This window comes from Gavialis gangeticus, unplaced genomic scaffold (genome assembly GCF_001723915.1).
Source record: "Gavialis gangeticus isolate Ggan-Ray unplaced genomic scaffold, GavGan_comp1, whole genome shotgun sequence".
NCBI classification, from domain to species: Eukaryota; Metazoa; Chordata; order Crocodylia; family Gavialidae; genus Gavialis; species Gavialis gangeticus.
The window spans coordinates 11,091,592-11,104,050 of record NW_017729001.1 but is presented as its reverse complement, the minus strand read 5'-3'; the positions used below and the strand labels follow the sequence as shown (position 1 = coordinate 11,104,050).

At 50.1% G+C, this 12,459-nt stretch overlaps 2 long non-coding RNA genes and 1 other non-coding gene across 3 annotated transcripts in view; 2 read left to right on the top strand and 1 right to left on the bottom strand.

Moving 5' to 3' along the window:
- The window catches only part of LOC109290338, a 28,816-nt gene that overhangs the window by 5,538 nt on the left and 10,819 nt on the right, over nt 1-12,459 (bottom strand). The window contains exon 2 of the long non-coding RNA XR_002095577.1: nt 9,928-9,934. This is a non-coding gene — a long non-coding RNA (uncharacterized LOC109290338). The remainder of the gene's footprint in view (nt 1-9,927; nt 9,935-12,459) is intronic.
- TRNAL-CAG lies at nt 2,181-2,263 on the top strand. The gene has a single exon. It is a non-coding gene; the product is annotated as a tRNA-Leu (tRNA).
- Nucleotides 7,826-12,459, top strand: part of LOC109290337 — a 15,718-nt gene continuing 11,084 nt past the window's right edge. The window contains exons 1-2 of the long non-coding RNA XR_002095576.1: nt 7,826-7,838; nt 8,851-8,853. This is a non-coding gene — a long non-coding RNA (uncharacterized LOC109290337). The remainder of the gene's footprint in view (nt 7,839-8,850; nt 8,854-12,459) is intronic.

Genomic DNA, 12,459 nt, shown 5'->3' with positions numbered 1-12,459 from the left:
CTGTGAATGAGACCACTGACCACCTCTTTTGGCTCTTCCCTTATGCTAAGGGAGTGTGGAAAAACGTAAGCTGGTTCCTGGAGGAAGTGACAGGAGTCAGGCTGATGACAAGGGAGGCAGTGCTGTACGGACACCTGACGAAACATCAGGGGTTCCAGACAACCCACTTTGACCTGTTGGTGTCCTGCATCAAGGGTGCCCTGTGGCAATGTAGGAATCTTCTGATATACAGTCACATTAAGCTTGAGCAAACGGACTGTGTTAAAATGTTTCTGAGCGAACTCCAGTCCTCCTGTGGCATCGCCACTCCTCCCGCAGGCTCTGAGGGACAGGGAGGCAGGCCCTGCACAGCCTACTATGCTCCAGGCTGTGGGAACTCAGAGAAACTGGAAGTGCCATGGTGGGCACTACTGGTTTCACTTTACCTTACAAGCCAGCATGCCAGTTAATAGAACATGCTGGCTTGTAAAGTGCCGGTTAACAGAGCTTTTACTGTATACAGAGTCCAGAGGAGAGCCACGTGTATGATCAGAAGGCAGGAGAACAGGCCTTAGGATGAGAGGCTGAGAGCCAGGGGACTCTTCAGCCTGGAAAAGCACAGGCTTAGGGGGGACATGGTGGCTGCCTATAAGTGTATAAGGGATATACATCAGGATCCAGGGGAATGCCTGTTCACCAGAACGCCCCATGGGATGACAAGGTCAAATGGTCACAAACTCCTCCAAGACCGTTTCAGGCTGGACATAAGGAAGAACTTCTTTACTGTCTGAGCCCCCAAGGCCTGGAACAGACTGCCTCCAGGGGTGGTGCCAGCACCTACTCTGGACTCCTTTAAGAGAAATTTGGACGTTTATCTTGCTGGGATCCTTTGACCCCAGCTGACTTCCTGCCCCTGGGGCTGGAGGCTGGCCTCGATGATCTTCCAAGGTCCCTTCTAGCTCTAATGTCTATGAAATCTATGAAATATATTTTAACATGAACAAGTCATGCCCCTGGCAGCTGGGGGTGGGACATGGCGGTGGCAGGAACATGGCGGTGGTGGCAGGAGTGGTGGCGGTAAGTGCGGGAGCTCCCACAGACACTGCCAGCACTGTCGGCAGTGGGAGGAAAGGGAGTGGCAAGCACCGACCAAGGGTTAGCGACCACAGCTACCAGCAGCAGCAGCAGCCAGCAAGGATCATGGACCACCTGCAGACACTGCATCAGGGTGGCGAGTGCTGACCTCTGTTTTGTAGGGGGTGCACCACCACACTCAGGGGGTGCATGTGCACCCACGTGCACCCCGTACGTATTGCCCCTTGTATTTTAATTTAAAAAAAAAATCAGCTGACAGGAAAAGGGGTTAGGGGGTGGGACATCTAGTTCCAAGATGGTGACCAGGGGGTGGGACACCTGTCAAAGGGTAGAGCTATCCTTGTGGCCCTCCACAGCTCACCAAAGCTCATTAAACGGCACACCACTCAAAATAATTGCCCGCCTCTGGTCTACTCAGAAAAATATGACCCCTAATGCACCAGGAGAAGCCACTGGACCAACAGTTTTTTGACCAGTTGGTTGTGGGGTGGCTTTTCCCCCCAACAGAACATGGCAGCAGGATGGGGGCCATGGTAGGAAAGCCAGTGAATATAATGTAGGCTTAAGGCAGGACTCGCCATGTCCTGGGAAGGAGTGCCCCAAAACTGCACTGGGTCACATGAATTAGCAGCTTTATCTTTGTGCAGTGGTAGTATTGTAGTCTGTAAGGTTGAAGTGAGGCATGATCATTAATAATTGAAAGCTTTTCCCAATAAACTGCTCTAGCATCTTGCATTATAGCTGTTGCAGGCTATTTCTAGCAACCTCTGTAGAGGCTATTATTTTTTTCTGAGTTTGAAAAATGGATGTGGGATGTTAAAAGGGGTGGCTGTACTTCTTTTTTTCTAACTTGCTCTTGTGACTGTACAGCTGAGAATAAGTAAAACTTAGGGGTGTCTGCATTCTAAGTCTGTGGGTTTGGGCTTGTATGTAGGATTTTCTGCAAAGGATTTGGCAGTATCTAAAGCCCTGGGCAGGGGTGGAGGATGCTTGTTAGTAGTAGGGGCACACACAGTTCTTGAAGGATAGGAGTTGGAATTGATTTGGTTAACTTGACTTGGGACACAAAAATGTTTCCTTAAAAAGAAAAGTTACTTGCTAGGGAAGTCAGGATGGCCGAGCAGTCTAAGGTGCTGTGTTCAGGTCGCAGCCTCTCCTGGAGGCGTGGGTTCAAATCCCACTTCTGACATAGCCTTTTTACAAACTAGTCAGGGGGGATCAGCAGGCACTGGGGAAGTCCCTGTTCCCCCCAGCACTGCCAGGAGCGACCAGGAATAATGGTCACAAGCTGGTAGAGGGTAGATTTAGGCTAGATATCAGGAGGCGCTACTTCACAGTCAGGGCGGCTAGGATCTCAAACCAACTTCCAAGAGAAGTGGTGCTGGCCCCTACCCTGGGGTCTTTAAGAGAAGGTTAGATGAACACCTTGCTGGGGCCATTTGACCCCAGTACTCTTTCCTGCCATGGCAGGGGGTCGGACTAGATGATCTGCTCAGGTCCCTTCCGACCCTAGAAACTATGAAACTATAAATACCATGGCCACCAAGGTGGCTTTCCCAGGGCAGGGAAAAACCATGAATGTGGCAGGGGGCAGTACCTGACCAAGGTAATGCAATTAAAATGGCACTGTGTAGTGGGGGGGTTGCACCCTTGTCAGCTTATGGACTGGACTTCCTGTGAAAGCCTCACAGTTAGCCTCCTACTTTGACTTCCAGTGGGAGGATCTCATGTACACACTGACTTTATGGAAATGGGAGACTCCTCCCTACCTTGCCCTTGCGGCCATACGGTTGAGAGCAAGAGGAACTCAGGGCATCCAAACCCCAAACTCCTGGGCTTGGGCCTGCACATAGGATGCCTACCAAAGGATGTGGAAACATCTGAAGCTCCAGGCAGGGGTGGCGCATGCTTGCTGTAGCAGGGCCACATCTGGGGCTTGAATTACTCATGGATTTGGAATTGATTTGGCTGATTTGGCTTGGAACATGAAACATTTTCCTTACAAAAAAAAATCAGCTGGCAGGAAAAGGGCTTAGGGGGTGGGACATCTAGTCCCAAGATGGTGACCAGGGGGTGGGGCACCTGTCAAAGGGCGGGGCTACCCTTGTGGCCCTCCACAGCTCACCAAATCTCATCAAGTGGCACTCCACCCAAAATAACTGCCTGCTCCTGGTCTACTCAGAAAAATGTGACCCATAATGGATCAGGAGAAGCCACTGGACCAATAGTTTCTGACCAGTTGGTTGTGGGGTGGCTTTTCCCCCCAACACAAGATGGCAGCAGGATAGGGACCCTAGTAGGAAGGCCAGCAAGTATAATGTAAGCTTAAGGCAGGGCTCGCCGCGTCCTGAGAAGGAGTGCCCCAAAACTGCACTGGGTCACATGAATTAGCATTGTTATCTTTGTGTAGTGGTAATATTGTAGCCTGTGAGGTTGAACTGAGGCGTAGTCATTGCTGGTTGAAAGCTTTTCTTAATACCCTGCTCTAGTAGCTTGTGATACAGCTGTTGTGGGCAATTTTTGGTAGCCTCTATGGAGGCTAGGATCTTTTCTGAGTTTGAAAAACAAAAAAATTCAAAAGGTGGCTGTTTGTCTTATTCTTCCTTTCTAGCTTGCTTCTGTGGCCATATGGCTGAGGGTAAGTGGGTCTCTGGGTTATCCAATCTCCAAGTCTGTAGGCTTGGGTCTGTATATAGCATACCTGCTAAAGGTTTTGGAAGTGTCTGAAGCTCTGGGTATGCTGTATGTGTGTCAAATGCTGGCAATTTTCTGTGCACCAGCAAGCTTCACCAAGACTCTCTCCTTGCAGTGATAGCTTTGGAAACAACAATGAGAGCAACAAAGACAGGGAGTAAGCGGATAATGTAAACCCTAACAGCTGGGTGAAAACTAAGAGACTGTGTTATGGAAAGGACTGCAGATGGGTGCATGGGAGCGCTGGGGTGCAGATGCGCATGGGTGATCATTGTAATGGGTGCACGGGTTTTAAATGTGTTTTAAGTTTTCTGTAGAAATGATTATCGAGGATGCTGTATATTTAACTATATAACTATAAAACTATAAAGTATATTTTTCAAAACAAACAAAAAAATATTGCTTTGCATGCAGTCCCCAAAAGATGCATTGGCAGAGTTTGCCTCTTTCTCCACTGTGGCTGATGAAGCTACTGACCCTCAAGACTATGTGCTGTACATTTTATTTGTACCAGGGAGCTGGACAGACTGGGACCTGCCTGTGTTTCAGACAAAGCCAGTGCACCTCACATCTGTCAATTTTTCTACCATGTCTCAGGTCATGGTGAAGGTAATTGTGAGCAATGGTTTAGAATTTAACAAGATGTCAGCATTCCTGTCCAACAATGTCATGTGCATGCACAAGGCTTTCTCTGATGTGCTCCAAGGAATGCTGCCCTATGCAGCTCATGTCACCTGCAGTACACACATTCTGTCTTTAATAAGTGACGTCTGGAGCACACAGTTCCCCAATGTGGTGTCTTGGTGTCTTCTTTCAAGAAAGCCTTCAAGCACTGTCCAGGCTGTAAGGTGCAGTACAGCGAGTCCATTGACAGTCAAAGTGGGTACTCACATGGCATTGTGCTGCCGCCACCAGAACTTGTGCTCACAAGTTGGAATTTGTGGCTCAATACAATCTGCTACCATGCCAAGTTATGCAGTAGTACCAGGAGTTTGTGAGTGAGGAGCTGGAAATCATACCCGGCACATGGTTCATTCTTAAGCTTCATGATCTTTTAAGGTGAGGTGACATTCAAGATTGAGTGACATTTGTGGGTGACAATGCCACCCAGTTCATGGAGCTTCTAACATGGTTCAAAGGCCAGCAGGCTGTGATCCACCATGCACACAAGCTGATGGATTTGATAAGCTGGGTCAAACAGCACATCACAAGTACTGTCAAGCTGTCCTTGTGAAAACCAGGGGACACAGGAACTGTTCAGGGCAATAGCTGTGAAGCTGAGCCAGTACTACAAGTATGACCTGTCTCTGCCACTGTGGCTCAGACCACCAGCTGCCTCCTTCCTTAGTTCTGTTTGCATTTTGGACCCCAACCAGGTGCCTGTTCTGAGTTGTGTCCCTCAGCCAGTGAAAGCAGTCTCTGGATGGAAAGAGATCTCTGGATGCTGGGGGTATGGAGTGGGGTCCAGGAGAAACGGGCTGTGGCTCCCAGAGAGGACAGGTTACTTAGGTGACCCATAATACCCCAGCAGCAGGGGTTGGCTGGGCCTGAACTGGCTTTTTCCCCCACTTGCACCCTTGCCTCAGGGTAGGAAGGCCAGTGGGGAAGTGGCTAAGTGCAGCATGGACTTGAGGTGGGGCTCACTGTGTCCTGAGAAGGAGTGCTCTGAAACTGGGCAGGGTCACATGACCCACTAGTGTTATCTTTGCGCAGTGGCAGTATCATAGCCTGTGAGGTTGAACTGAGGCATGATTGTTGCTAGTTGAAAACTTTTCCCAATGCCCTGCTCTGAGAGCTTGAAATATAGCTTTCATGAGCAATTTTTGGCAGCCTCTGCTGAGGCTGATATCCTTCCTGTGGCTGAAGAATAGAGCAGCAGACTCATTCTCCTGGGTCTCTTTTTTGTGTTGAATGTGTGTTAGGGTTTTATTTTTGTGCTATGCTTTAAATGTCTTTAGTTCTGTATTTTTGTTCTCTTTCTTATAATTTTGTAGTCTGGGGGAGCCTGCGTGTCTGATTCTTCTTAGCTCAGTGTATGTGGGTACATTGGATTATGTCAATGGTCTCCCAGCTTTTTAAGTAGAAGATCACCTTTGTCATTTAAAAGCAACCCAAGATCTACCATATGCTGCTTCCACCCCCTCTCCTTCCCCAACCCAGCAGGTAAGTCTGTGGGGAGGGAAAAGGGGGGCAGATCAAAGCAGAGGGAGAAAAAATTAATTGGGGGTGCGCCTCCCCAGCAAGTAAGTCCTACCTAGCCGGGGCCCCACTCAAAGTATCCCTGCTCTGTGGCACTGTCCCTCACTGTGGGGGCCTCAGTCTAGCCCCTGCCCCTTCCCTCCCCCACAGACTGACTGGCTGGGCTGGGGTATGCATGTGCATGTACACAAGCACTCAGCCCCCCACCCCAGCCTTGGATCAACTCCAAGAGGCTCCAAGATATACCAGTGGACCCACACCACACTGGTTTGTGACCACTGGTCTATGTGGTACTCTTGCAGACCCTTCTTGCATATGTTCTTGTGTTTATCAGTAGTCTCAAGGGGGACTGGCCTTTGCATACAGAGGAACAGCTTTGTTGGGTGGTGGCATACTTGTGCTTGCAGGCAGGGTGAGATGAGGGAAGGAGCTGGGCGGGGGTAGGTGTATCTGTTACAGTAGTTCCCCAGGATGTGGGAGAAAAACATTAGCCCCTACACTGAAATGGGAGTTACCATGCCTTTCTGCAAGCCAGGAGCGTTGTGTTGGTGGTCAAAGTGGCTGGAGTGGCAGTGGATGTCATGGATGGTTTCTGAGCTGGGGTGTGGCCTGGGGCTCCCATTCGGGAAGGACCATTTGGATCCACACCCTTTCAGGATGTCTTTGCCTAGGAGCCTGTCTTTGAGGCTCTAAGTGGCCAGAAGAAGATGGCTTTTGCTGCTGTTCAGAGCTCCAAGTGGGCAGACAGTGTGTCTAAGAGTCTGGACACTAGTAACTTAACAAAAGGGACTTAATGGTGGGTGTCTGCTACAGACCACCCAACCGGGGGGAAGAGCTGGACCGGGAATTCTCAGGTCAGCTTGTGGAGGCAGTTAAGTCAAGGGACATAGTCATCATGGGTGACCTAAACTATCTGGACATCTGCTGGGAGGAGCAGTCAGCCAGGTCTGACCACTCACGTATGTTCCTAGCTGAGTTACAGGACCTCCATCTAACCAGAAGGTGCACAGTTCTTTGTTGGACCTGGTCCTGGCCATGGGCGATGACCTGGTGAGAGGACTGCAGGTTCTCGACCACCTGGGCGACAGCGATCATCGCCTGCTGGAATTCACCATCCAGTGCACCGTGTCAAAGGCCTGCAGCAAGAGAGCAGCCCTGGCCTTCAGGAGGGCGGATTTCAATGAGGTAAGGAGAATAGTTGGGGAGGTACTGAGGTCCCGGAGGGGAGGGGAGTTGGGAGTCCAAGGAGAGTGGTCCTTCCTTAAAGAGACGATCCTCCAAGCCCAAAGGGTGACAGTCCCAGCGTGGATCAAAGGAGTCAAGAGTGTTCAAAAGCCCCCATGGCTCACCAAAGGCATCCAGGAATGTCTCAAAGCTAAAAAGGAGGTGTACACCCAATGAAAGGGAGGGGCCATCACCAGGGAGGATTATACCTCCATTGCTTGAGATTGTAGGGGGGCTGTTAGGAAGGCTGAGGCAGAAATGGAACTGGGACTACCGACCCGGATCCAAGATAACAAGAAGTCCTTTTTTAAATACATAGGGTGTAAAAAGAAGGTACCGGGTAATGTGGGGCCTCTGCAGGACACGCTTGGCGATCTGGTGGTCACACCAGATGACAAAGCTAACCTCTTTAACAAATTCTTTGCCTCCATTTTTCTGAGCAGGGACCGAGACATCCCCCCCACTGGGATCCTGGGCGGACCCAGGGGAGGCGCAGCCAGGCCCAGGGTCAGTGAGGACCTAGTCAGGAAACTTCTGGTGGGACTAGATGTGTTCAAGTCAGCAAGTCCTGACCATCTCTACCCCAGAGTGCTGAGGAAATTGGCAGAGGTCATTGTGGGACCCCTGGCACAGCTTTACAAGCACTTGTGGTGCTCTGGCGAGGTGCCAGAGGACTGGAAAAGGGCCGATGTGGTCCCCATTTTCAAAAAGGGGAGGAAGGAGGACCCAGGAAACTATAGGCCCATTAATCTTACCTCGGTCCTGGGAAAGCTCTTTGAGAAAATTGTCCAGGAGCACATCTGCAAGGGACCAGCAGGGGGGATCATGCTTAGGGGCAACCAACATGGGTTCATTTGAGGCAGGTCCTGTCAGACCAACCTGGTGGCCAGTTACTGCGGAGTCATGTAATGAGTAGCTGTGCAGTCAGTGTCTTGTGTAGACATGGCCACTTTGCAGGAGAAACATGATACCCTGAAACATAAAACTAGGACACCTTTGGAATGCAAAATGAGTTGTACATTTTTGTGTGTTACATATATTTGTGTACAACCAAACTGAGATGCGATCATTGCTAGTTAAAAACTTTTCCCAATACCCTGCCCTGAGGGCTTGAAACAGAGGAGTTGGTGGGCAATTTTTGGCAGTCTCTTCTGAGGCTGATGTTTTTCCTGCAGTTGAAGAGCAACAGAGCTTCCTATTTTCTTTTTTTTTTAATTACTTCTTGTGTTCTGTGTGTGTTTGGGGTTAGTGTTAGATGTATCCCACCTTGCTTCTTTGCTCTTCTTCTCTGGGCTTGTAGATTTGGGGAGTTATGTATGATTGTTCTTTCATGGTGCGGTATAGTGTGAATGCATTGGTCTCTGTGGTACCCCTGCAGGCCCTTTTTTTTTTTTTATAAGTACTTGTGTTTGTCAGCAACTTCAAGGGGGATTGACCTCTGCACTTGGGGGATTATGGGTGTTGGGAGATCTCCCTTTTTTAGTTGCACCAAATAGGAGACAAGGGAAGGGGTCGGGGGCAGGCATTCCTGCTGGTACATAATCCCAAGAGACAGGGACAAAGCTTGAGCTCCAGCCCTGGAGCGGGATCTGCCTTTGTGTTGCTACAAGGTGGGAGCCTGCTGTTGGCAACTGAAGTAGGTGGAACAAGTGGCTGAAGTGAGTGAGATGTGGTGGCCAGTTTCTGAGCTGCTGTGTGGCTTGGGTTACTATCAAAAGATGGTAGGAGAGGACGGTGAAGCAAAGATCATCTAGCTGATGAGCCACTGGCACACACTGTTCAAAGATACCACCTGGGGAAGAGAGCAGTGATGACATGAAAGAAGTTGGGGACAGCGAAGAACTAAGTGGATTGAGCGATGAGGACAGTGGAGGAGATGATGACAGTGATAATGACAATGGAGACAGTGACAGTGATAGTGACATGGACTAAAGATTAGAGACTAAGGAAAGGAACGGAGGTGGGCCAACGTATTTGTAACGGTGAAGGAAGTATGGATAGGTGTGTGCATGCACAGGAGTGAGGGTGCAAGAGTTGTAACAGGTGCGTGACAGCATGGGTATGTATATTATACATGTGATACTGTAATGGTGTATGTGCTCAAAGACTGGACAGTTATAGCGTACAAATCTCTATTTATATAAATAGAAATGTATTTTTGGGAAGAAAAAAAAATGTGTGGCTCAGGGTCCTTGCTAGGCAAGGGCCTGCTGAAATCAGGCCCATTGGTTTTGTCTTTGCCTAGTTGCCTATCTGCAGAGATGTGGGCAGGCTGAGGGAGGCCCCTTTCCTATCCTTCTGTGCTCAGAGCTGCCAGTGGTGTGTAAAGGGGTGGTTGTGGAGAAATCCCTTCTCTTTGCCACTCACTTGGGACAAACCAGGTCACCCTGGTATTTCCTGGGTTTCTTCATGGTGCTGGCTGGTTAGTCAGGTGACCCAGGCAGGTAAAATTCCTAGGGGGAGGGGAGTGGGCTGTCTTCCTCCTGGTGGGCATTTTGAAAAGTGGCAAGCAATGCACCTTCAGGCTCTGGCTTGGATGATTCTCTGTAACTAATGATCTGAAAACTAGCCAGGAGTCTAGAAATAAGTATAGGCAATTGCGTTTAATAGGATCGTTGAATCCAATATCAGCAAAGGCTCAAATTACTTTTGTTTGCTCAAAGTGTATTTCTAACTTCCTTGTACTATTCCCCCTCCCCTTGTCTCCCCCACCAGTCAATAGCGGTATCAAGTTACAGGGTGCCTGGCTGTGGTACTGGGAGAGGGGAGCAGCAGGCCTTTTTTTCCCTTTGATGGACTAGAAAAGTTGGGCTAAGCTTTTTATTTTCCTCTGGTATCTGAGGCTATCTTGGGATGCTTCAGGCTATAAGAAGCACCCAGAATCTCACAGTGGGTTAAGCATCCACAAAAACTACAAGGTCTGTATATCCCAGGGACACAGAGCCCTGACAACAACCAAACCCCGGGTGGTGGCAACGGTTACGCCAGACTTGTGGGTATGCTCCCAGATGGGGGTCGGCTGGACATATGTGCCCCAGGGGAGGCACTTGAAGCTTGGTTTTTAGTCAGGTGCAGTGAGGCGGGTGGCTTAGTGCAGGAGCGCCCCCTACTGGCCCACCACAAGTGGGGGCAGAATGGGAACCCACAGCTTGTTGTCTGGAAGGCATAATTTTGGGGAAGGAAGTTGAGCCACTGCAAACCCTTGAGCAAATGAGTCTTTAATTTGGCATCGGGTCAGCTGGACAGGGTAGCTAGCTAGGATGGCTGACAAGTATGACCACCTTACTGTGAATGGCCTGGTGAAAGAAATGAAAAGGAGAGGCCTCCAAAGAAAAAAGGGGCAAAAGAAACAGGATCTGATTAAAGCCCTGTGGGACAATGATCAGGCCAAGGGACATCGTGCCCTGGTTCTGAATGGGGCTGAAGCCTCTTCCAATGGGCCTCCAGAGGAGAACTCCAAGGAGTGGTCTCGTCCCAAGAGCTTGAACTCCAGAAGTATAAGATGGAGCTAGCAGAAAAAGAGGCACAGTGGCAGCATGGGAGCACAAGCTGAAGCTCGAGTTGCTCAGGATGGAGCAGCACAAGCTGGAGCACAAGGCCAGAGAGGTCCAGCTCAAGCACGAGTGTGAGATTTTGGTGTTCCAGATATGGCAAAACACTGGAGTCCCGGTCGATCCGGTGCAGCCGGTGCCAGCTGCACCCCAAGGTCTTCACCTCATACCAAGCCAGAGAGGATCCAGAGGTGTTCCTGAGCAACTTTGAGAAGCAAGTGAACTGATGGAAATTGAAGGAGGAGGAGCATCTGAAATATGTTACTGGACTGGTGTCAGGCGACCGGACTACTGTCCTGGATAGTCTGCCTGTCGGGCCTAACACTATGAGTCTTTTAAAGAGGCCGTGTTTCAGAGGTTTATGTTGGGCCAAATTATTTCCAGAAAAGGTTCTGTAATAGTACCCCACTGCAGGGAAAGTCTCTGACCGAGTTTGTGGCCCATTTAAAGGACCTATATCATAAATGGCAGAAGGGAGCCAAAGCTACCACCATAGAGGAGGTGGACACACTTATGGCGCTAGACCACCTCTATTTCGGATGTCCTAGGGAGATTAAATACCTAGTCAAGAACCAGAACCTCAAAACAGCCATGGTGGCTCTGTTAATTGCAGATCAGTTGTTGCTCAGTCTGGAGGGGCTGGACAAAAAGTCTCTCCACTTTGGGAGGGACCAGAAGGGGGTCCCAAAATAGGAGAAGGGTGGGCCAGTCCCAAAATGGGAGAGTGGGGCTCCCCCTGCAAAGCACTGGGTGGTCCCAGATTTGGTCACTCCCCCCAAGCTGGATAGGAGGGGTTGCTTCAACTGCGGAGAGCTGGGTCACTTCAAGGCCCACTGCCCAAACCAGAGCAACACCTGTAGGCCTGTCAACCAAGCAACAAATGTATGCACTGAGGGGGGCATACCTGTATCTACAGGATTACAAACCTAGAGGGGGCAACAGCTCCGTACAGGACAGAGGTGATAGTACACGGGAGAACCGTCACTGGGGAGGTGAACACAGGAGCCAGTGTGTCATTGCTTGATATCAACTTTGTTTTGTCCTTGGATATAGTCCCTGAAAAGACCCTTACCACAGAAGGGGTAGGACACCAGCCGTTCAAGGTACCAGTAGCCTGTCTACCCATTACGTGGAGGGACTGGGAAATGGAGTTGGAACTAGGAGTGTTGAAGTGTGCCGCTGCCCCCATACTGGTGGGGATGGATATGTTAGGACTTGGGGGAACGCAAGCTGCATGGGAAAATCTTATGAAACCCCTTCCTGTTGATGTGGTGACTCACCAACAGACCAAGGAGGCAAAGGCAGGAGGTGGGGAAGCCTCCCTGAGCCAGGTAACCCAGTTGGCTGCAGAGGCGGTGGAGGAGAAGAAAGAGAATCCCCCTGACTGTGACAGCCAGCCAGCTGATGAGGAAATAGTGACCCTGGGGTCAGGCTAAGTGACAGTCCCAGGGAGGAGCCCAGTCAATCAGTGGCAGAGGGAGCAGAGCCTCCTGGGGAGGAGCTAGAGGACATCCCTGAGGAGGAGGGTGCACCCCTTACAGGAGCACTGGAGCTCCCCACTGATTGCCTAGCTGGGCAGGAGGAGTTCAAGCAGGAGGTTCTAGTGGACCCCAGCTTGGAGGGACTCTGACGGTTGGCCCAGGAACAAGTGACAGAGTTTTTTTGTTTTGTTTTGTTTTTTGTAAAAGTGTGTGTGTGTGTGTGTGTGTGTGTGTGT